The sequence below is a fragment of the Panthera leo genome, chromosome D2 (assembly GCF_018350215.1).
Source record: "Panthera leo isolate Ple1 chromosome D2, P.leo_Ple1_pat1.1, whole genome shotgun sequence".
In the NCBI taxonomy this organism is placed as follows: domain Eukaryota; kingdom Metazoa; phylum Chordata; class Mammalia; order Carnivora; family Felidae; genus Panthera; species Panthera leo.
Genome location: NC_056689.1, coordinates 10381393 through 10402437, shown reverse-complemented (window position 1 = coordinate 10402437; position 21045 = coordinate 10381393). Strand labels below are relative to the sequence as shown.

Sequence of the window (21045 nt, the reverse complement as noted above, 5' to 3'; positions counted from 1 at the left end):
AAAGAGTGGCATCACTTAGCGGTTGAGTGGAAAAGAGAACAAAGTCAGTTTAGAAAGAGCAGGAAAAGGAAGTGATACGAATGCCCAAAATGTTAAGAATATTTCAAGAAGGAGAGAGTGGCCATCTCTAAGATTATGCGGAGGTCACATAATTTGAAGACAAAGAATTACATCACAAAAAGCATTGATTATATTGAGAAGTTTCAGAAGAGAAGGGTGTGTGGAAGAGGTCGGTACTACCTGCTCTCAGTAGGATGGGGTCCTCTCTACCAGCCCTGCAGTCCGTGATCTGGTCCCCAAATCCCATACTACCACTTGCCTTCTTGGACACTCCGGCTACTCACTGTGCAGTACTGAGTTTTCTGGGAAATAGAAGCTGAGACGGAGCTCTGAGTACAAAAGATACAATGGGGATTTAAAACTCCACCCTCCTAAACTAAAGAGACCGCCGAGGACGTTAGAATCATTAAGAAAAGAAGAGAACAAGTTTATTTCCCCATCATAGGCATATTCCAAATCTTTCTTTCTTTCCTAGTGAATCATTTCCATTAGTCCAAAAGATAACTGTAATTTCTACCAATAATTTTGTTTTTATATTTGGCCCCATATATACCTCTTTTCCTCCACTTTCTGTACTTCCTTTTGGAAAAACGTCTTTCCATGTGTCACGCAATTTGGATATGCCTCCTGTCTTCCTGAGTCTTCCTTTAACTCTCCTTTTCTGGCTCTTCCTCCCCTTCCATCCCTCCAAATTTGATGTGTCCAATATGGTAGCCACTAACCACATGTGTTTAATTAGATTTAAATTAATTAAAATTAAATTTTAGTTTCCCCAGTCACATGGGAGTCACATTTTAAGTGCTTAATAACCACATGTATTTAATGGCTGCTCTGTTAGTCATTTCCGTTATCACACAAAGTTCTACCGAACAGCCCAGAATATAATCGACTCAAAATCTTTGTGTGTTTACTAAGTATCCCACACCCGATACATCAAAATCAGACTTCTGTGTCCCTCTTCAACCTGGTTCTCATAGCCATCTTCATCTCATTAAGTAGCACTAGTAGAAACCCAGTTACTCGGCCAAAAAAACTACGTGTTATTTTTGCCTCAGTTTTCCTGCTTATCACCTGGTATTAAATTTATCAGCCTATCCTGTGAGCTTTAACTTAAAAATGCATCCAGTATTCAACTGCATCTCATTGCCTCCACTTGCCAAAGTGTTAGACTAATCTACTAATTTTCTCACCTACTAACATTCTAATTTGTATTCACCCTGCTGTGCTTCCCTTATACACTTAATGTACACACAGCAACAGAGTTAGCTTTTAAAAATGTAAATCATTGGCATCTGGGTGGTTCAATTGGTTAAGCGACCAACTTCGGTTCGGGTCACAATCTCATGGATCGTGAGTTCCAGCCCTGTGTCGGGCTCACACCGTTCTCTCTCTCTCTCTCTCTCTCTCTCAAAAATAAATAAACATTAAAAAAATTAAAAAGGTAAATCAGACTACATCACTTGCTTTTCAAAACCCTCCAATGGCCTACCAGCCCATTTGGGATACAATCCAAACTCTTTGCTTCTCTTGTAAGTCCTGCATGAAATTATCCCTTCCTAGATCTCAAGACGTCTTGTACCGCATGCACCATTCTTCCCCCTCTACCCACTGCTACCCTCTTCTGCTCAGCCCCACTGGTTTTCTTGTTGGTTTCTCTAACACTTCCCTGCTTCAGAGTGCTTACGTTGGCTATTCTCACTATCTGACCTCTCTCCCCCTAGACAGTCATTTAGTGTATCCGTTTACTTCAGTTGGGTCTCTGTTTAAATAGTTTCCTCAGAGTGGTCTTCAATGAAGACACTATAAAAAGTAATATTTCCTCCATCCTGGTGGGTAGTTCTTATCAATTTACCTGCTTTATTTTTCTTCTTAGAATTCATCACTGCCTTGAGTTACACTTCTTTATTTACTCTCTCTCTCTCCAACTAGAATGTCAACTCTGTGATGGCTTTGCCTTTCTCTTTCCCATTCACAGTGTTGACATAGAATGTGTGCTCGATAAATATCAGTGGAATTAATAAGTAAATGATGGCATTATCAAGGGATTTCAGGATGTGAATAAAAGGAAATATAGTCCAAGGAGGGTTGCATCTTTGGGATTTTGTTAGACTAGTGATAGGAAATGAAAAGAGGCATTTTGCTGATTAATGCTACAAGAGACAAAATCCAGTTCCTGTCCTGTTTGCCTGGAACAGCTTTGTGTTTCTGTTTCTAAAATGAAGGTGCACATACTGTGCACTGAAGGTGGTATAGGGAGTGTTGTTTTAAATAAAACACTGGAACGTGAGCAGTTGTTATAACTGATAGCTACTGGATATTACATTTCTCACTGGTACCATAGAACCAGGAGCAAAGGCATAAATATGTTCGATCACTATAAGCATTATCTGATAGTCTACCCATTAACAGTAACCATTATGGTTCCCCGTGTAGATGGCAGACATTCTAAAAAGTACAAAACTGTTGAAGTTATAGGGAACTATTTAAAAAAATATTTTTTTAATTTTTTTGTGATGATGATGGTATCGATGCATAACTTTAAATATGTGTTATTAGTCATAGAATACAGAGCTTTGTGTTTATGGCACTTGACAGTCAAGTTGGTTATTTAAAATGATACAGTGGGAGGGGCTCCTGGGTGGCTCAGTCAGTTAGGTGTCCAACTTCACCTCAGGTCATGATCTCACCGTTTGTGAGTTCGAGCCCCATGTCGGGCTCTGTGCTGACAGCTCAGAGCCTGAAGCCTGCTTTGGATTGTGTCTCCCTCTCTGTTCTTCCCCTGCTCATGCTCTGCCTCTCTCTCCTTCAAAAATAAACATTAAAAATTTTTTAAAAATAAAATGGTACAGTGGGGCCTGGGTGGCTCACTCAGTTAAGCATCCAACTCTTGGTTTCGGTTCAGGTCACGATCTCACAGTTCCTGAGTTCAATCCCCATATCTGGATCCATACTGACAGTGTAGAGCCTGCTTGGGATTCTCTGTCTCTCCTTCTCTCCCGCCACCCACCAGTACTCTCTGTCTCTATCTAAATAAATAAAGAAATAAATGCGTACATATATTCTAAAACCACATAATTAGATGGAACCCTACATTATATCATCTATAGGAAAGTTAATTATATCCATTCATTTCACATATTTTTTTATTGGCTGGTAAAAAGGAAATGGAGAAAGGAAAACTTTTTTATGCATAATTTTTATGCATAAATGATTAGTAACAATTTACAGTGTTTTCTTCTCTCTTCCTAGCTATTTCCCCCAATTTCAGAATTCTGGGGTAGCTCATTCTCCTTCAATTACATTAAATGAAAGAAAACAGGTTTTAGTAACTATTTATATGCATAATATGGCTCATTTAGTAACGATAATTTGAAGTTATTATAAAAGTCTGCTCCCCTACAAAACAAAACATGAAGTGTGTCTACAGATTCTATAATGTCGGTTTTTGTAATTAAGTTTGGAAGATGCTTTGGTATTTATTGCTTGGAATCCTTGCAACTACTTGTTCAATATGTACGAACTTTTATTCTGTGGGACAAAAATCACACATGTAGTTTAGAACTTGTTCAATATAAGGCGTTCAAGTTCTATCTACATGATAAAACTTAGGGAAAATAATCCATTTAATATTTTTTAACTGAAAAAAAACAGATATTAAAATTCAGGGCCAGCAACGTTTTAGCTTTGAGATTTAAAGTTGGAAAATGAGGATTTTTTTTCTTCCTCAAGGCAATGGTTCAGAGCTTCGACTCTAACAGATGACCCATTGACTTAGCCATCTTCCTCCCTAGAACTACATGTCTTGAATTGTACTCAGAGTTTTATGACCCCCAGTGTTTTAGTCTCTGTTTTAGAACTGTGCTTTCAGTATTGAGTTTTTGTGATCCAGAATAGGGATCTTGAGGAGTCAGTCATCCCAGGGCACTGCTGTCTATGGCTTACTTACTAGCCACGCATGCTGGCAATTATCATCATCGCTTTACCTGCTCAACTCCTCCATTTCAGCTTTAAAAACTTAGTTAATGATGCAATATAGGAAGTACAGAAATAAAGCCCAGTGAGAACCACAGAGTAAAAACTCCATCATAAAATGTCTTTCCTCTTTAATCCTACATGAAATGCATGAAACTTATAGAATGCCTGAGTTTTATAATTTGTATACAGATGAGCAGCATGGTATGTTGGAAAGAGTCCTACAGAGAAGTCAGGAACCCTGGGAACCAGTCCCATTCCTGCTTCTGAAAGACTTGTATGATCCGGGTAACATGTTAACCCTGTCTTGCCATTAACTCAACATGAGAAAAATGTAAGGGGTAACAAGATTTCTTTAAAGATGGTGGTGATTTCTGAAGTTAGTGTGTAAATTTATCTGAGCCTAGAGGGGCTGTGTCTGCATAATCAAGAACATATATGATGGACAGACGGAAATGATACAATGAAGGAGAATTTCCTTGTGAAACAAAAATGTGTCCCACACATGGAGAGAGACAATGATGATCACAGCATGTGTCTTCTGTCAAGTTGGTGCATGTTCTAGAAAGTCTCCTTGAGTCCCATATGAAATTTATTGTGACAGTTAATGTGGCCAGCAATCCTCAACCAATACATCCTCCAAAGTTAGAATTTTATTTGCAAAAATTGAAGGTGCTTTCATAACTGTAAGAAGTTAGCCAGTTTTCTAATTAATTTAGCAGTCTTATTAGGTATCCTTTTAAAAACTGATGACATAAATCCCCACTTTTCAAATCCTTTTTTAAATAGCTTCTTAATCTCTCTGCTGGTCCATTTGTTAATGAGATAAGTAGAACAAATAATGCTGTTTGGGAACTGTGCTGTCATATTCTTTTTTTTTTTTTTAACATTTATTTATTTTTGAGAGAGAGACAGAGAGCAAGCAGGGGAGGCGCAGGGAAAAAGGGAGACACAGAATCGGAAGCAGGCTCCAGGATCTGAGCGGTCAAGAGAGAGCCCAATGTGGAGTTCAAACTCAGAAACTATAAGATCATGACCTGAGCTGTAGTCGGACACTTAACTGACTGAGCCACCCAGGCGCACCTGTGCTATCATATTCTTTTTTTTTTTTCAATATATGAAGTTTATTGTCAAATTGGTTTCCATACAACACCCAGTGCTCATCCCAAAAGGTGCCCTCCTCAATACCCATCACCCACCCTCCCCTCCCTCCCACCCCCCATCAACCCTCAGTTTGTTCTCAGTCCTCAAGAGTCTCTTATGCTTTGGCTCTCTCCCACTCTAACCTCCTTTTTTTTCTTTTTTTTTTCCCTTCCCCTCCCCCATGGGTTTCTGTTAAGTTTCTCAGGATCCACATAAGAGTGAAACCATATGGTATCTGTCTTTCTCTGTATGGCTTATTTCACTTAGCATAACACTCTCCAGTTCCATCCATGTTTCTACAAAGGGCCATATTTCATTCTTTCTCATTGCCACGTAGTACTCCATTGTGTATATAAACCACAATTTCTTTATCCATTCATCAGTTGATGGACATTTAGGCTCTTTCCATCATTTGGCTATTGTTGAGAGTGCTGCTATAAACATTGGGGTGCAAGTGCCCCTGTGCATCAGTACTCCTGTATCCCTTGGGTAAATTCCTAGCAGTGCTATTGCTGGGTCATAGGGTAGGTCTATTTTTAATTTTTTGAGGAACCTCCACACTGTTTTCCAGAGTGGCTGCAGGAGTTTGCATTCCCACCAACAGTGCAAGAGGGTTCCCGTTTCTCCACGTCCTCTCCAGCATCTATAGTCTCCCGATTTGTTCATTTTGGCCACTCTGACTGGCGTGAGGTGATATCTGAGTGTGGTTTTGATTTGTATTTCCCTGATGAGGAGCGGCGTTGAGCATCTTTTCATGTGCCTGTTGGCCATCCGGATGTCTTCTTTAGAGAAGTGTCTATTCATGTCTTCTGCCCATTTCTTCACTGGGTTACTTGTCTTTCGGGTGTGGAGTTTGGTGAGCTCTTTATCATATTCTTGATGCACTTAGCATGAAATGACATTTAGAGTGTATTCATCAAATAAATTAACCTGTTGTTTTACTGTAATGATGTTTTGGCAAGATGATGCTTGCCTTATTTTTTTTTTAAGTACATACCTGTGTTAAAATATTTCAAAGAATCAAATGTTGCTCCCTGAACACATCAGCAGATCCCAGATGCCAGGGCCACCACTGTGGGCTCATTCACTTGCCTTGTCTCTTTCAAAGTTGCTTCTTCTGCTGGGAACTTGTCTTGGGAGCTTGACCATAATTTTGTCATTGAGACAGCAGCATCTGATTTGCAAATAGCGTAAGTCTCTGTTCTGTAATCCAGCAATGCTGGAGAAGGAAGGAGGTACAGACTTCAAGAAAATCCCTCCTGCATAAGGGGAAGGAGTTAGCTTCATTGTATGATAATTCCTGCAGTGCTCAGCCATCTGTGAAAAGCATCCTTTCACTGGGTTGTGAAGTGTGCATTTATTAGCTGCTTCCCCATGACTGAATCACTTAACTTGATTATACCCCAGCAATTCAAGTGCTTTGTAGTAGTAACATGGAGAAGGTTTTGCTTTGAATTTTTGGCCTCTTGACATTGGTTTCTGCTCAATAGAATCAGAGCTTGGCAGTCCTGTTTCATGAAGTGCATTACCCAGAGCCGGAAAACAATGTATCATCGAGAACGTGTGTTTACCCTGGCTTTCTCCAAGCTCAACTTGAATTGCCATATGGTCAATGTGACAGGTTGAGTGATCATTGAATATTGACGGGGCTTTGACTGCAAAATCTAGCATGCTGCTGGCAATTTGGTATCATTCTCATGGCATTCTAATGACACTACTTTCAAATGTATTTCCAGGCCAATTGATTTTTTTTCTCCCCATTATCACATGGCTGTTTAAAATGGCAAGTATACGTTCTAGCTGGACTTCCCATCACACTGCCTTATTTCCTCTTACCATGCAATGCTGATTCATCCTCCAAGCAAAAATGCTTGCGATATCCTACATAGGGCGAGTTTCCTCTCCTTTCTGCCTGTTATTAGAGGAATGAGGTACAGTTCACCTTGGCATCCCTAGTACCTAGCTGCATGCCTGGTGCCTACTGTGTACTTGATAACCGTGAATTATGTTGAGTTGTATATTCTTGTATACCAACTGTTTTCAATTCTTTACTTCAAAATATACTTCAATATCAGATTCCTCGAGTTATTCTGTCTCCATTCTTTGTTGTTGTTGTTTATTTATTTTTGAGAGAGAGAGAGAGAGAGAGAGAGAGAGAGAGAGAAACAGCGTTGAGTGGGGTAGTGGCAGAGAGAGAGGGAGACGCAGAATCCAAAGCAGGCTCCAGGCTCCCAGCTGTCAGAACAGAGCTCAATGCAGGGCTCAAACCCACGAACCGTGAAGTCATGACCTGAGCCAAAGTCCGACACTCAACCGACTGAGCCACCCAAGCACCCCTTTCTTATGTCTCTTTACACAGGTACTATCTGCATGGACCACAGGCATGGAAATGTTTTATTATTTTGTGCTTGTTTCTATATTTCCTAATATTTTGCAAAATGTTGCAATTTAGGATGTTAGATTTAGCCCTCTCGTTCCTTAAGATAGTACACATTGTACAGTGGTCATTCCGTGTGTTCTTTGACCGCAAGACATACACACCAAGCCCCACAAGAAAGCAAACTGCCAGGATTTTTCTATATTCTAACTAGGAAATGGAGTGTCTTTTATTTTCTAAGCTCTATTTCCATTTCCTTTCTGACTGATTTTCAATCCATAGGATACTCCCAATTCCCAGATACTATTTTCTGAGGCTATGGACTTAGTAAAAATCATGCTTCTCTGAACAGAGCTAATTTGATGTGCCTGGAGAGGCATGATTAACTGTGGAAGGCCCTGCTTTGTATTCAATTGGTTGATGAGTTTAGTTTTTCAAGGCAGAGGAATGATACCAGCCAGCAAACTTTAGGAAGTGTACATATGCTTTTCTATTTGCTGGGTTCCACTGATTCTTCAGAATAGGAAGTTTTCCTGTAATTCTTCCTGTAGGCTCAAAGCAAATCAGCATTCCATAGCTCACTCATTGCAAATTGCCAATTTATCATTAAGTTCAAATACTTGTTCTGTGTTACTTTAAAAATGAATCCGAATCTTTGATGTGCCAACATTCCTATGCTTTTGAAGTGTCTAGAAACTTGATAACATGTTTTCTGTAACTCTTAACACTATTTCTAGAGTACAGTGTGGTATTGGCACCCATAGCCATTTAACATTTTAGGACTTTGTAGCTAATTGAGGGAAGGAGATCTGCCTTTGCAAGGAAATACCCGGAAAAGACATCACGCATCAGAAGATAAATAAGGTTTGGCTGAAAGCACTCTATACAACTAACTGTTAATGGAAAAGTTAGAAGCAAAACTACTGAACTGATCTCTTAAAGCAGGTTTCTAAGTTACAAAATATAAATGATTAATACTATGTGAAATAATAGAGTTCTGTTGTATGGATGTGGTCAGAACTCAAACCATGCACTAATATGGATTTTGCAGAAACTTTAGATTTTTTTCAAAACTTCCAACTGTGTTCCTTTCTAATTGTTTTTTTACTGTTTATTTTTGAGAGAGAGAGAGAGAGAGAGAGAGCGAGCATGAGCAGGGGAAGGGGCAGAGAGAGAGGGAGACATGGAATCTGAAGCAGGCTTCAGGCTCCGAGCTGTCAGCACAGAGCTTGACACGGGGCTTGATTAAACTCCCGACCTGTGAGATCATGACCTGAACTGAAGTCAGACACTTAACCGACCAAGCCTCCCAGGCCCTCCTCAACTGTGTTCCTTTCTATTGTGCACATGGGCACTACCAGATCACTCACAGTTGATGGAAATGTCTCCTACCAGACAAGCCATAGAGTGAGCCCCAGCCAGGGACGATATGAGGGTTCTAACTCTGCTCAGAGCCCAGGCAATTCTCCACCTGCCAGTTAACCAGCTTATTCACAGAAATGAAATATTTAGGCAAAATGGCATAAAGTCTACTTATTTTCTAATCCAAAGAATCCATAGCATTTCAAAAATAAGTGAATATTCCTGCCTGAAGAAAATTCTTTCTCATTTTTCCCCTTCCCCCTCTGCTAAATGAATGCAGAGTACAGATCTGAGCAACTACAAGGCATCCTTATGTTTAATCCATTTAAAAAGTCTTAACATTTAGCAGAATTATCCTGATGGATTGCTTCTTTACATTTTTAATAAGTTATTGATAGCAAATTAAGTATCAATGAGTCAGGTCTTTTCCACTGCAGGTGGGAAAACAAAATTGGGAGAGTATCGATTTTCTAGAAGACTTAAAGGAAATCTTATGTACCTTGACCTCCTCCACTTCTGAGTTCTCTGACAGTTTTCTAAGGACACAAAGAATTCATAGTCTCACTGAAAAGGAGGTCCACTGTGTGCTCCTGAAATCACAACTTTAATAAAAGAGTTCAGAAAATCAGCCATTGGTAGAGAGTATGTCTCCCAGCTGCCCAGGAAGGGGGAGCAAAAGATCATGTGTGTCTCCAGCTGTTACAGAGTTTGATGCAAGGGAGCCCCTTCTGACACGCTCATTGTGAGAGCCCAAAGCCTGGCCATTTTGTGGCACAAAGCACAGTAACACAGTTTTGCATTCTTTCCATGCTCAAACTCAGAGGCTGAGGGGATAATTCAGGATCACCTTGTGTCACAAGGTTGTAGCAGGAAGATTCTTAGAGATAATTTTGGTCCATTTGTATCAAATAGAGAATTGGAATGTCTAGGTGTTAGGAGACTATCCCATGGCCATACATTTAGGGAATGTTGAGACCAGTGGCAATATGCTTGTCTCCCCAGTGAGGGTCCTTCACAATGCCCTGTGCTTTCCTTGTCCCAGGAGGTAGTCTCGTGTGTTTTAAGGGAAGAGTCTATTACAACAATGCTTGTCTTCCAAAGTTGCTCACTTCCTTGGGTCAGGCACCTGGAGATCCCAGGTCAGGGATCTTGGAGGTAAGAGTTGACTTAGCTTTAGACTAGATTCAAGACCTTCACATCTCACACTTAACTGGTTTGTACCAATGATAGCCATAGAGTCTTTGCCTCAAGGTATTCCCTGTAATGCCAGAGGAATCAGGATTAGGGTTCTCTCTAACATATCACTTCCTTGTACGCAAGTCTTCACCAAATCCCTTCACCTACTGAACAAAGCAGCAAATGTCGCAAGCTGACTTTTATTTTTTATTGTTTTAAGCTAATTTTTAAGGTCTTCTGGTCTAAAAGTCCTCTCCAACTACTTTCTTAAATGAACCCTATTTTAATGAATTGGTTGTTGTACCACATCTCACTGTAACTTCCACGTTCTCCTCTCTGAAAATCCAATAAAGCAGCAAGAATATATAGTGAAAATAGACACATGGGCAGAGAGAGGAAGAGAGATGAGAGACAGAGAGAGACAGAGACAGACACACAGACGGAGAGCACTGAAGGATGCTATGAAACTGTGAGAAGACGTTTATATTCCCCTAAACAAAGAGCCTGGTAGATATGAATGCTTCCTATTCCTCTTATCGTTGTGAATTTGCCTTGAATTTCTACTGTATATTTTCTTTTTTTTTTAAAGTGTATTAATTTTGAGTGCACACGCGTGAGAGAGAGAAAGAGAACAAGCAGGGGAGGGGCAGAGAGAGAGGGAGACAGAGAATCCTAAGCAGGCTCCACACTGTCAGCACAGAGACCAACGTGGGGCTCAAACTCATAAACCGTGAGATCATGAGCTGAGCCAAAACCAAGAGTCTACGCTTCACCCACTGAGCCACCCAGGTGCCCCACTACCGTACATTTTCTGAAAGATGTAAAAATGAACACAGAAATGTTATCCCCAATATGCTAAAACTACCAAATATAAAATTGCTGAGATATAAGAGCCCCGAGTAGGTAAACAAAATAAGTAGATGTTCACTTTTACAATGAATAAATCACTGAACCCTCAATTAAAGTTATTACCCAGAGAAAAAATTTGTGATGGCATGCCTCGTTGTTTTTTTTTTTTTAATTTATGGTACAAACGACACACAGATTTATTTTTGCATAAGTAATAGATTATTTGGCACCAAGTAAACTGAATATTAAATCAAGTATAACATATCATATATATATGAAAAAAATATATATTTTGTTGTGAAAATAACATTGAATTCAGTATCTCCCTCTTCAAACTATAAACAACAGCACCAACACTATTCCAATTACTGCTATATTCTTATTATTCCTTATATTATTAATATTATTAACAATTAACAACGGTGTAAAGACTCATGCTATGAGAAATATACCACCGTAATTCTCTCCTAGGTGAGATAAAAGTTCTTTGCATTAATTTTGATAATCTTAGAGGCTTGTAGTATTTAATATCAAAGTTTTGAGAGAAGTAAGAAAGAGAAATTTTCTTATTAAACTTTTAATTAGATACTTTCAGACACATATGAGAATTAAGGAATGCTTTAAGCTTAAAACATTGTTTCATGTACTTCACGGAGAAAAGAGAGAAATAATAGCCTCCAAAAATAGCCAATACAGAGCAGTTCACTGATTAACTTACAGTGTTTCTTGTGTTCCATTTTTTATTTATCCAATGGTGGGAATCACCACAACCTTGAGGTGCTATATTATGATTATAGCAGCTGAACATTGCTGGGTCCACCATGCATTTTTTCCGATTGTCTTCAAACAGCTTCCCAGAAAAGAACAAAGAAAACCTAGTGAAATGTCTGACAGATGGGAACACAGATGCGAAGCCAAGTCACAGAGGAGTCAAGATTTCAGTGGAGATGAATTTGGGTTCTGCTCCTGGGGATAGAGATTAAACCACTCAATCACGGCACTGAGTGCCCAGAAAAAGGAATCAGATTAATTTTAGGTCCACAGAGATGAAGATAAAAATTCAGAATCTACTAAATAGACAGCATAGAATCAATAAAGAAATAAGATGTAAATTTAATGTGCTGAATGCTCCAAATACCTAGCTATTAAATTAAAATTTGTTTGGATTGGAAGATATACAAAATATTTTTGTATAATTGTTCTCAAAGGAAATTAAATGTTCAAAACACGTTTGTTCCAATAAAATTTCTTAATTATTTTCTACTTCACTACTTGTGAAGTGTCTCCTCCATTTACATGTTCAATAATGTATAGGAGAAAATGATAGGAGTTATATCAGCATCTACACCAAGGCTCTTTCAATATCAAATTGAAACAAGTGTTGATTTTTATCATTTAATAGTAAGTGAACAATTTCTTTTCATGTGAAGAAAATCTCTTAAACTTTCTTTTCCTCTTCTCCCCTCCCCTCCCCTTCTTTCCCTTCCCCTCCCTTCCTTTTCCCTCCCCTCCCCTCCTCTTCCCTCCTGTTCTCTCTCTGTCTCTCTCTCTCCCTCCCCTCTTCCTTCCTTCCTTCCTTCCTTCCTTCCTTCCTTCCTTCCTTCCTTCCTTCCTTTATTTTTATAAAATAATGCCAGGAGTAAAATATACTTGAAGTATGTAATTCATGACTAGATTTATCATCTCTTGGTATTTCAACACAATGAAATATATACTTGGTAATAAATATATGTTGACCCTACAATTTTTGAGTACCTATTTTTTAAATTTTTTTAATGTTTATTTATTTTTGAGAGAGAGAGAGAGAGAGGCCGTGAGCAAGGGAGGGGCAGAGAGAGAGAGAGAGGGAGACAGTTGAACGAAAGTAGGCTCTGCGCTGTCAGTGCAAAGCTAGACATGGGGCTGGAACCCAGGAACCATGAGATCATGACCTGAGCTGAAGTCAGACACTCAACCGACTGAGCCACCCATGCACCCCAAGTACCTATTTTAAATTATGTGCAGAAAGTGGAGCCCTACAATGCTTTCATTTAATTACATTTAATAATCTCAAGCCAGAGATGGAGAAATCTCTGGTTTCCTTCAAGTCTTAAAATTTAATTCTAGTCAAAATACAACATGAACAAATATAATCTCTGAATAAACAAGCTCATTCCAAATGCCTATCACAGTACCTGCTGTGAGGTACCTGCTCAGGGTATATGCTCAACGGTACCAATTGAAACGTAGTTATTGCCTAGGAATGAGGCAAAGATGGAGAAGGATGGGAAATTAGGAAAATACTAGTTACAAAGATGTATGAATTTGTGTGCATATTGATTAATATGCCAGTAGGTAAAGCATTTCAGACAACTGTCTAAAGCCAGAAGAGATAGGAAACTGTATTTCCTTTTTACAATTGGGGAGCAAGGAGGTGAATCTTAAGTCTCATAAAAGGACAGAGTAGTACTCAGGTCTTAGGAACCATAAACTCATGCTTAGCTAATAGACATCGCTTTCTATGTTATGTGCATGTGTGTGTATGTGTGTGTGCATCTGCGGTTGTAAAAGTTTTTGTGCATACAATTTCCATACAATTTGCATACAATTAATTTAATATTTATATGCCTATGTTGTCCTAATCATAGAGATAGCTTCCCAAGAACTTTTATTTACTACTTGGGTTTTTAACAAATTCTTATTATAAATTTCCACTTGCTACCTTGCTTATATATTACTCAACTTCTCAGAGGGGGAAAAAAAGGTTATTCTTTAGCTGTGAGCTTAGGATTGCTTCTTTTTCCAGGACTCAGAAGAACTGCTGGCTGCACTAAATCCCTCTAAATAAGTATTTTATACTGAGTCACAAATAAATAATGCTGTAATTTTTTTTTTAATTTGAGAGAGAAAGCACATGAAAAGTTGGGGGGAGGGGCAGAGGGAGGGAGAGAATCTCAATCAGGCTCCACACTAAGTGCAGAGCCTGATGTGGGGCTCAATTCCATGACCCTATGATCATGGCCTGAGCTGAAGTCAAGAGTTGGAGGCTCGACCGAGCCATCCAGATGCCCCTGTAAAATTTCTTAAATCCTGTATAACTGTTTCGAGAGTCACGTTAGCATAATGCACACTCTACAAGTGTGTCTCTTCTTCGTTGTTCTTTACTGAGATATAAATGGACTCCAGGCACAGAGCAGAAGCTGTCTCCTCCACACACGCCTCTCATATTAGCAAAACCCAATTCCCCTCCCTGCCGCCATGTTTTCAGGACTGGAGGAGTCACTTCTCTTTAATTTATGTAAACTAGAGTTAAACATTGCAGAAAAATCTTAGAAAGGCATTCTGTGACACAAGACAAAATTGAGATGGGTAATGTGGAGAACCATGAGGGATAGAAACCTAACACAAATATATATTCATTCTGCTAATGTGCTGAGCATTATCTAGTGTTTCCAATTCATCAGTATACAAAGTAATTCTAGTTCATGCTGTGCACTTGCCTCCTTTAGAAACTTTGTTATTAGACAACATACGGCATCAAATCAAATCAGACCTAGAAGAATCATAGATCTAACCACTACCAAATTTTACCATTAACGCAAAGGATACAGGCAATTGCAAGAAACAGGAATAAATGTGGAGAAGTCTAAGACCAGCAATGTGAGATCCCTCTCTTCTTCCCTTACCACTTGCTCTATTTAAAAGTTAACATGTGAGGGTCTAATAGGGCATCAGGGCATCACTTGCACAAAGTGAGCCCCTTTGGTATGGGCCATCTCCTTTTAATATTCCATTAACCTAGTTTGTACATTCTGCTGAAAGTATTTGATAGTGCTCAAAAGTTTGAGCTATTCAGATGTTTTATTGTAAAATAATGATACGTGTATAGCAATTTTGAAAATTGCAAAAATTATTGGAAGATAAAAAGTGAAAAAAATTCCACTTGTACATCTAGGGATAACTGGTTATTTATGTCCAATAAAGCTTGTGTGTGTGTGTGCATGTGTGCGTGTGTGTGTGTGTGTGTGTGTGTGTGTATGTGCATGTGGGTGTAAATTTGCTTTTTACTTATCCTTTTATTATAAGAGTTTTTCATGACATCAAACTTTCATTGCATGGTGTTCCAATGTATAAATCTTGTATCTACTATCATTTTTTTCTGTCAAGATTAAATTGGTTTCCAATATAACTTGTTTATGCTAATGTAGTACTATACTGAAGATTTTTAATCATATATCTTTGGGTACATCTGATTATTTTATTTGAAAATTCCTATATGAAATATTCACAGTGAATGGGTTTTAATTAAATATTATGGAATGTTCACATAAATTTACACCACCACAAGAGTATGCTGGTGCCATTGCACTATAACCATCTTATAATTGTGTATTATTTTTATTTATTTTTAAGTTTTTATTCGAATTCTAGTTAGTTAACATATAGTGTCATATTGGTTCCCAAAGTAGAATTTAGTGATTCATCACTTACATGTAACACTGAGTGCTCATCCCAACAGGTGCCCTCCTTAAAGCCCATAACCCATTTAGCCCATCCCCCGACACACCTGCTTTCCAGCAACCCTCAGTTTGTCCTCTGTATTTAAGAGTCTCTTATGGTTTGTCTCCCTCTCTGTTTTTATGTTATTTTATTTTTCTTTCCCTTCCCCTATGTTCATCTGTTTTGTTTTTTTAAATTCAACCTATGAGTGAAATTGTATGGTATTTTTCAGACTGACTTATTTCACTTAGCACAATATACCCTAGGCCCATCTACTTTGTTGTAAATGGCAAGATTTCATTCTTTTTGATTGCTGAGTAATATTTTGTTATACACACACACACACACACACACACACACACACACACACACCACATCTTCTTTATCCACTCATCAGTCGGTGGACATTTGGGCTGTTTCTATAATTTGGCTCTTTTAGATAGTGCTGCTATAAACATCGGGGTGCATGTGCCCCTTCGAATCAGTATTTTTGTATCCTTTGGGTAAATACCTTGTAGTGCAATTGCTGAGTCATAGTGTAGTTCTATTTTTCACTTTTTGAGGAATCTCCATATTGTTTTCCAGAGTGGCTGCACCAGTTTGCATTCCCACCAATAGTGTAAGAGGGTTCCCCTTTCTCTGCATCCTCATCAACACCTGTTGTTTCTTGTGCTATTAATTTTAGCTTTTCTGACAGGTGTAAGGTGGTATCTCATCATGGTTTTTATTTGTATTTATTTCTCTGATGATGAGTGATGTTGACCCTTGGAAAAATGTCTATTCATGTTTTCTGCCCATTTCTTAACTGGATTTGTATATTATTTTTTAAAAATATCTAAGCACTAGAGTGTTAATATTATACTATTTTCCATTTATTTGATTAGTAGTATGGTATTTTAAATGCATATTTTTATTGTTATGTCTAAAGAGTGTGGATGATTATTTTATTCATGGCTTTTCCTAAATGTTCCTTAAAGAAGCTCCACCAATTACATACCAATATGGAGGAACACCTCATTTTTAAGAATAAATATTGAATTGTAATAAGTAATACTTCATAATATTAAATGTCTTTAAAGTAGGACATTTTATAATTTTATACATCATTGTATCCAATAATATATAGTGTATTTATATATCATAAATTATATTTATGTAAGAGTTATGAATGTATTGTACATTGTATTATGTATTTTATATAAATAAAATGTACAATATTATAAATATATAAATATAAAATATTTTACAGAAAATTAAATGAAGTAGGTACATAGTGATATGTTTACATTATATATTTCATAGTTTGTAAGTATTATTAATTTTATATGATATATACTACATAAAATATATTGCATTATAAACATTTTTCAAGTATTTGTTAACTCATTCAGTTGTTGTTTAGTTGATCCGTGGTTGTTTTTTTTTAATGTATTTTCGAATTTTCCTATAGTTAAATATATATAATTATACTTATAAGTATAAATAATTAAATAATAAATATAAATTATGAATAAGTATAAATAAGTATAATATATACTTATTTCCCATGAATTTCTTCTTTAAAATCATTCCAATTCAAATAGCTGTTAAACATTGATTTTCTTTGAGTTGTAGCATTGATTTACTCTTCATAATGTTGGTAATTCTTTGGAAATGATTTGACTGGTGTTAGCTAGAGAATATTTTCCCAATGTCATTGTAATATACACATTAATGATGTTGTTATTACAGCACTATTCAAAACAGGCTGGCTATCACTGCTACAAAATATCCTCTTATTATAATCTTATGTTTGTTCCTGGGATTTTTCCTATTCCCTTTCACTATCTATGTGTGCAGGAGCTCCACAGCATGGATAATTGTGACTTAATAAAATTTTCAAAATGTAGTGTTAAATATTGTTATTTATTTTCCAAACTTTCTAATCTATTCCTAAGTCTTTGTCGAGGAAACCTAGAATAACTTGGTCATGTTTCTTTTCTTATTTATTTATTTATTTATTTTATTTATAGAAAGAGAGAGAGAGAGAGCAGGGGAGGGGTAGAGAGAAAGACAATCCCAAGCAGGCTCCATGCTCAGTGCAAAGCCCAACACGACTGTCAATCCCACCAACTGTGAGAACATGACACGAGCCGAAATCCAGAGTTGGTTGCATAACTGACTGAGCCACCCAGGTGCCCCCATCACATTTCTTCTTATTCCCACCACCATTAAGATTTTGTTTGAACTCCTGTTAAATTTCTGAGTTGGAGGGGCGCCTGGATGGCTCAGTCGGTTGAGCGTCCGACTTCGGCTCAGGTCACGATCTCGCGGTCCGCGAGTTCGAGCCCCGGGTCGGGCTCTGGGCTGATGGCTCAGAGCCTGGAGCCTGGTTCTGATTCTGTGTCTCCCTCTCTCTCTGCCCCTCCCCCGTTCATGCTCTGTCTCTCTCTGTCCCAAAAATAAATAAACGTTAAAAAAAAAAATTAAAAAAAAAATTTCTGAGTTGGAGATGAAAAATTACAAATAGAAAACAATGTCTGTTGACTCTGATTGGGGTCAGATTTCATCTTGAAAGTAAAGCTATTTTCCTGCCAGAAGGAAGAGTTGGATAATAATCAGGAGGGTATGAAACAATGTAGATATGAAGTCATAACTTATTTTCCCCAAGCAAGCTAAAGGTGCTTTTCCTAACTCTCATGTGTAAGCTAGGGCAGAGGGAGGAGTTCGGATTCACTGTTTGATAAAGTCTGCATTCTAGATCAAACTCCTCTCCTTCTGGTGTGGGATGAGTAATGAATAAGAAAGAATCTTTCCAGGAATCCCTGGGTCGATCATGTGTGTGCACATGTGTGAAGGGAAAGGAGACAGCCATTAACCAGCCGGCATCTAACTCTGGATGATGTGGTTAGTATGCCTTTCTTCATACCACTGTCTCAGAAAGATACTGGATCCCAGAAGGGAGAAATAACCTCTTTCAAGTAGAGACTCGACAGCCCTTTGCTGAAGAGTCATGTACATTTCAAAAAAAAAAATTAGACAAAAATTAAGGATAATGCATTTTAAATTTTAAATAAGGAATGATTTATTTACTGAGTATAATCATAAAATAAAAGACTAGTTTTTTTCTATGGCAAAGTAAAAAAAAAAAAGCCTTGTTTATTTACATGCTTTAGAAAGTGAAGGTATTTTTCACACATATAACAGACACATTATTGTTCTAAAATATATTTTAGAGCTACCACAAAGCAATAAGTTAATAATATGGGCAAAAATACAAAATCCACAGGAAAGTCAACAAGAATACTCGTAAACATATGAAAACATGGTCAACCTCAGTAATGATTAGGAAAATTGAAATTACTGACAAATTAAATAGTTGTTTTTACATTCTGGTTTATGAAATGAAAACGTGTGATAGGGCTAAGTGTTGGCAGGCTCTGTAGGCTGCCAGAAATCATTGTATGTGTCTGGAAGGAGTTTACCCTCTCTACCTTGGAGGTATGACCATATCTAGAATTATAAAAGAAAAAAACCACACATACATATAATAAGAGATAGCCACAGCAGTGTTCATAACAGCATTGTTAATAATTGTAAAGATTATTTTAAAAATCGAGATTCTGGGGCGCCTGGGTGGCTCAGTCGGTTGGGCGTCCGACTTCGGCTCAGGTCATGATCTCACGGTCCGTGAGTTCGAGCCGCGCGTCGGGCTCTGTGCTGACAGCTCAGAGCCTGGAGCCTGTTTCGGATTCTGTGTCTCTGACCTTCCCCCATTCATGCTCTGTCTCTCTCTGTCTCAAAAATGAATAAACGTTAAAAAAAAAATTTAAAAATCGAGATTCCATCAATTGGCAACTGGATAAAAAGTTGTACATTCCTAAAGGAGAGAAGTCGTAAGGGGCAAACGAATGAACTAGAGCTACCCCTTTAACATGCATGACTCCTACAAACACACTTTGGAAAAGAAAAAAAAATGAGATTGCATGTAATATTCTTTATACAAGAATAAAATGGAAAAAGTAACGTTCCAAGATAAGAGTATTGTGATACACTTTTGGGTAAAAGTTCTTAGTTCACCTAAATGTATATTCCATAGTGGTTACTTGCCAGGGAGGTAATGGGAGGCAGTGGGAAAGGGAATATACAAAGAACATATTTTTGTAGTGGAATATTGTTATTCTTAAGTTCTAGAACTTGTTATATAGTTAGTTTTCCTGACGACCTGGAATCTTCTGCTCCCATAACATTCTCCTCAGGATCAATTCACACCACTTGGCCCTGTTAAAGTGAAGTCATTGGGTATAACCTCCTGTGTGTTTCTCAAGGGACCGGCAGAGTGTCATTGTGTCCACTTTCACGCTAACCAACATTCTGAGAGACTGAAAAGTTGAATGACACAGTGCTTGAAAAGTCGTTTCCATTCCCAAAACCTCTGCTACTTGTCCTCAGTGTCTCCATTCCCCCAAATCCTAGAAAAATCCTTCCCTGCTTATTTCAAAGCACTTCCGTTAGAAGCTCTCTTCTCTACCAGTTAGTAAAAATAAACCTTCCTTTCCTTCAGGTTTCCTTGTCTAAAACGACTCTTTTTAATTTTTATCATTTTTTTAATGTTTGTTTATTTTTGAGAGAAAGAGAGAGAGAGAGAGAGAGAGAGAGACAGAGTGCAAGAGGGCGAGTGGCAGAGAGAGGGGGAGACACAGAATCCAAGGCAGGCTCCAGACTCTGAGCTGTCAGCAGAGAGCCTGATGTAGGGCTCAAACTTAACAACTGTGAGATCATGACCTGAGCTGAAGTTGGATGCTCAACCAACTGAACCACCCCAGTCACCCTTGAAACAACAATTTATGCATCTTTTTTTGTATCTTAATTATTTCATAGCAAATAAATAGAATTTTTTAACTAAAACAGTCAGTTAGGGGCACCTGGGTGGCTCAGTCCAGTTAGTGTCTGTTGATTTTGGCTCAGGTCATGATCTCACAGTTCATGAGTCCGAGCCCCACTTGGGGCTCTGTGTGGAAAGTGCAGAGCCTGCTTGGGATTCTCTTTATGTCCCCTTCTTTCTCTCTGCCCCTCCCCCACCTGTCTCAATAAAAGGATAAACATTTTAATTAATTAATTAATAAAAGAATCAGTTAGTAGTTCCTTCAGGTGCAATTCCTTGTGGAGGGTGTTAATCAAGGATAGATCATAATTTCTTGCGCCTTGCTTGCCTTCACCTTTCCCAAAAGTTCCTCCTCTCCTCTCCTCCAGGCAGCCATCTTGGTATCTCTCCCTCCCACAGCAAACCATCACTACCTTCTCCAACTTTGATTCTAGGCCGCAGAAAGCTTTCCATCTATGACTCTGATACGGAGGCTGCAGATGTTTTCCCTGAGGCTTGGACTTGGGTAGATGCTCTAGTGGCTACAAATTCCTATTGCTTTCCTAGGGGGACAGGCTTCTCTTCCCATTTTCTTGTTCACCCCCCACCAGATGTTTTGTGTGGTGTAGTAGCAGTGGCAGAGTATTGCAGAAGAGACAGCCTGGGGCCAATTTCTGGAGCCTGGCAACGTGGGTGTGGGGAAGATACTTAATCCTTGCTAACCCAAGTGTCTGCTGCAGACATGTGACTGACGATACCAGTATGCAAGTGAGAACATGCATTA

The 21045-nt window shown here is 38.3% G+C and overlaps 1 long non-coding RNA gene across 1 annotated transcript in view; it reads left to right on the top strand.

Annotated features, from left to right (window-relative positions):
• The window catches only part of LOC122201667, a 132968-nt gene that overhangs the window by 104931 nt on the left and 6992 nt on the right, over positions 1-21045 (top strand). The gene's annotated exons all lie outside the window — the stretch shown is intronic.